This window comes from Oncorhynchus keta, unplaced genomic scaffold, assembly GCF_023373465.1.
Source record: "Oncorhynchus keta strain PuntledgeMale-10-30-2019 unplaced genomic scaffold, Oket_V2 Un_contig_24523_pilon_pilon, whole genome shotgun sequence".
In the NCBI taxonomy this organism is placed as follows: domain Eukaryota; kingdom Metazoa; phylum Chordata; class Actinopteri; order Salmoniformes; family Salmonidae; genus Oncorhynchus; species Oncorhynchus keta.
The window spans coordinates 1-3,929 of NW_026283957.1; the positions used below are offsets into that span (position 1 = coordinate 1).

General features: G+C 52.2%; 1 long non-coding RNA gene across 5 annotated transcripts; it reads right to left on the reverse strand.

The window, feature by feature from the left end:
• Positions 1 to 8: 8 nt before the first annotated feature.
• LOC127922074 (uncharacterized) lies at positions 9 to 2,584 on the reverse strand. Of its 5 annotated transcripts, none has more exons than XR_008110384.1 (5): positions 2,485 to 2,584; positions 2,126 to 2,245; positions 1,768 to 1,887; positions 1,409 to 1,528; positions 9 to 1,170 (listed from the first exon to the last, which is right to left on the reverse strand). It is a non-coding gene; the product is annotated as an uncharacterized LOC127922074 (long non-coding RNA). The 5 variants fall into 5 exon arrangements; XR_008110385.1 differs by lacking the exon at positions 2,485 to 2,584 and adding an exon at positions 2,286 to 2,323; XR_008110387.1 differs by lacking the exon at positions 1,768 to 1,887.
• Between the last annotated feature and the right edge of the window lie 1,345 nt (positions 2,585 to 3,929).

Below are 3,929 nucleotides of genomic sequence, written 5' to 3' on the forward strand. Positions count from 1 at the left end.
TTGTCACCCACAGGACTGCCGACCTCTCATCAAGGAGCTGTTTTCACCCACAGGACTGCCGACCTCATCAATGAGCTGTTGTCACCCACAGGACTGCCGACCTCTCAATGAGCTGTTGTCACCCACAGGACTGCCGACCTCTCATCAATGAGCTGTTGTCACCCACAGGACTGCCACCCTCTCATCAATGAGCTGTTTCACCCACAGGACTGCCACCCTCTCATCAATGAGCTGTTTTCACCCACAGGACTGCCGACCTCTCATCAACGAGCTGTTGTTACCCACAGGACTGCCGACCTCTCATTAATGAGCTGTTGTCACCCACAGGACTGCCGACCTCATCACCGAGCTGTCGTCACCCACAGGACTGCCGACCTCTCATCACCGAGCTGTTTTCACCCACAGGACTGCCGACCTCTCATCACCGAGCTGTTTTCACCCACAGGACTGCCGACCTCATCACCGAGCTGTCGTCACCCACAGGACTGCCGACCTCTCATCACCGAGCTGTTTTCACCCACAGGACTGCCGACCTCTCATCACCGAGCTGTTTTCACCTACAGGACTGCCGACCTCTCATCACCGAGCTGTTTTCACCCACAGGACTGCCGACCTCATCACCGAGCTGTTTTCACCCACAGGACTGCCGACCTCTCATCAACGAGCTGTTTTCACCCACAGGACTGCCGACCTCTCATCAATGAGCTGTTTTCACCCACAGGACTGCCGACCTCTCATCAACGAGCTGTTTTCACCCACAGGACTGCCGACCTCTCATTAATGAGCTGTTTTCACCCACAGGACTGTCAACCTCTCATTAATGAGCTGTTTTCACCCACAGGACTGCCGACCTCTCATCAATGAGCTGTTGTCACCCACAGGACTGCCGACCTCTCATCAACGAGCTGTTTTCACCCACAGGACTGCCGACCTCTCATCAACGAGCTGTTTCACCCACAGGACTGCCACCCTCTCATCAATGAGCTGTTTTCACCCACAGGACTGTCAACCTCTCATTAATGAGCTGTTGTCACCCACAGGACTGCCGACCTCTCATCAACGAGCTGTTTTCACCCACAGGACTGCCGACCTCTCATTAATGAGCTGTTTTCACCCACAGGACTGTCAACCTCTCATTAATGAGCTGTTTTCACCCACAGGACTGCCGACCTCTCATCACAGAGCTGTTGTCACCCACAGGACTGCCGACCTCTCATCAATGAGCTGTTTTCACCCACAGGACTGCCGACCTCTCATCAACGAGCTGTTTTCACCCACAGGACTGCCGACCTCTCATCAACGAGCTGTTGTTACCCAAAGGACTGCCGACCTCTCATTAATGAGCTGTTGTCACCCACAGGACTGCCGACCTCATCACCGAGCTGTCGTCACCCACAGGACTGCCGACCTCTCATCAACGAGCTGTTTTCACCCACAGGACTGCCGACCTCTCATTAATGAGCTGTTTTCACCCACAGGACTGTCAACCTCTCATTAATGAGCTGTTTTCACCCACAGGACTGCCGACCTCTCATCAATGAGCTGTTTTCACCCACAGGACTGCCGACCTCTCATCAACGAGCTGTTGTCACCCACAGGACTGCCGACCTCTCATCAACGAGCTGTTTCACCCACAGGACTGCCACCCTCTCATCAATGAGCTGTTTTCACCCACAGGACTGTCAACCTCTCATTAATGAGCTGTTTTCACCCACAGGACTGTCAAACTCTCATTAATGAGCTGTTGTCACCCACAGGACTGCCGACCTCTCATCAACGAGCTGTTTTCACCCACAGGACTGCCGACCTCTCATTAATGAGCTGTTTTCACCCACAGGACTGTCAACCTCTCATTAATGAGCTGTTTTCACCCACAGGACTGCCGACCTCTCATCACAGAGCTGTTGTCACCCACAGGACTGCCGACCTCTCATCAATGAGCTGTTTTCACCCACAGGACTGCCGACCTCTCATCAACGAGCTGTTTTCACCCACAGGACTGCCGACCTCTCATCAACGAGCTGTTGTTACCCACAGGACTGCCGACCTCTCATTAATGAGCTGTTGTCACCCACAGGACTGCCGACCTCATCACCGAGCTGTCGTCACCCACAGGACTGCCGACCTCTCATCAACGAGCTGTTTTCACCCACAGGACTGCCGACCTCTCATTAATGAGCTGTTTTCACCCACAGGACTGTCAACCTCTCATTAATGAGCTGTTTTCACCCACAGGACTGCCGACCTCTCATCAATGAGTTGTTGTCACCCACAGGACTGCCGACCTCTCATCAACGAGCTGTTTTCACCCACAGGACTGCCGACCTCTCATCAACGAGCTGTTTCACCCACAGGACTGCCACCCTCTCATCAATGAGCTGTTTTCACCCACAGAACTGTCAACCTCTCATTAATGAGCTGTTTTCACCCACAGGACTGTCAACCTCTCATTAATGAGCTGTTGTCACCCACAGGACTGCCGACCTCTCATCAACGAGCTGTTTTCACCCACAGGACTGCCGACCTCTCATTAATGAGCTGTTTTCACCCACAGGACTGTCAACCTCTCATTAATGAGCTGTTGTCACCCACAGGACTGCCGACCTCTCATCAATGAGCTGTTTTCACCCACAGGACTGCCGACCTCTCATCAATGAGCTGTTTTCACCCACAGGACTGCCGACCTCTCATCACCGAGCTGTTGTCACCCACAGGACTGCCGACCTCTCATCACCGAGCTGTTTTCACCCACAGGACTGCAGACCTCTCATCAATGAGCTGTTGTCACCCACAGGACTGCCGACCTCTCATCACCGAGCTGTTGTCACCCACAGGACTGCCGACCTCTCATCACCGAGCTGTTGTCACCCACAGGACTGCCGACCTCTCATCACCGAGCTGTTGTCACCCACAGGACTGCCGACCTCTCATCAACGAGCTGTTTTCACCCACAGGACTGCAGACCTCTCATCAATGAGCTGTTGTCACCCACAGGACTGCCGACCTCTCATCACCGAGCTGTTGTCACCCACAGGACTGCCGACCTCTCATCACCGAGCTGTTTTCACCCACAGGACTGCCGACCTCTCATTAATGAGCTGTTGTCACCCACAGGACTGCCGACCTCTCATCACCGAGCTGTTGTCACCCACAGGACTGCCGACCTCTCATCAATGAGCTGTTGTCACCCACAGGACTGCCGACCTCTCATCAATGAGCTGTTGTCACCCACAGGACTGCCGACCTCTCATCAATGAGCTGTTGTCACCCACAGGACTGCCGACCTCTCATTAATGAGCTGTTGTCACCCACAGGACTGCCGACCTCTCATTAATGAGCTGTTGTCACCCACAGGACTGTCGCTGACTGGATGTTGTTTGTTTGTCGTACTGTTCTCGGTAAACCCCAGACACTGTCATGCGTGAATAGCCCAGGAGGCCGGCTGGCCGACGATCTGCAGCGCTCAAAATCGCTTAGGTCACTCGCTTTGCTCAATGGAACAGTAACTGAATGGCTGGTCTGCTTGCTTTTTATATCAGGCCACGTGACTCACTGTCTGTCGGAGCAAACCATTTTTGTAAACGGGGTGGTGAACCTAAAACTATTGTCAATAATAATAATACATTTTATTTGGTAGATGCCTTTCAGGACATCGTACCTAAAGTATATTTCATTTAGGCCTATGTAATGAATTTTAAATTATGCTTGAATATTTAAAACGGGGAAAAATATTTAAAAATGTACAAAATTATAGCAAATCAGCTCATCAATTTCAAAATAAGGGTGTGTTCTGGCACATGTCACTTACTGCTACCATGTGCAGTAAACAGGAGCTATCGCTGTGCAGGCTGAGGCTACACACCGGTTAGCTAGCTAGCTAGGTCTAACTAGACAACTACGCTGTGCAGGCCAGGCTACACTATACAGTA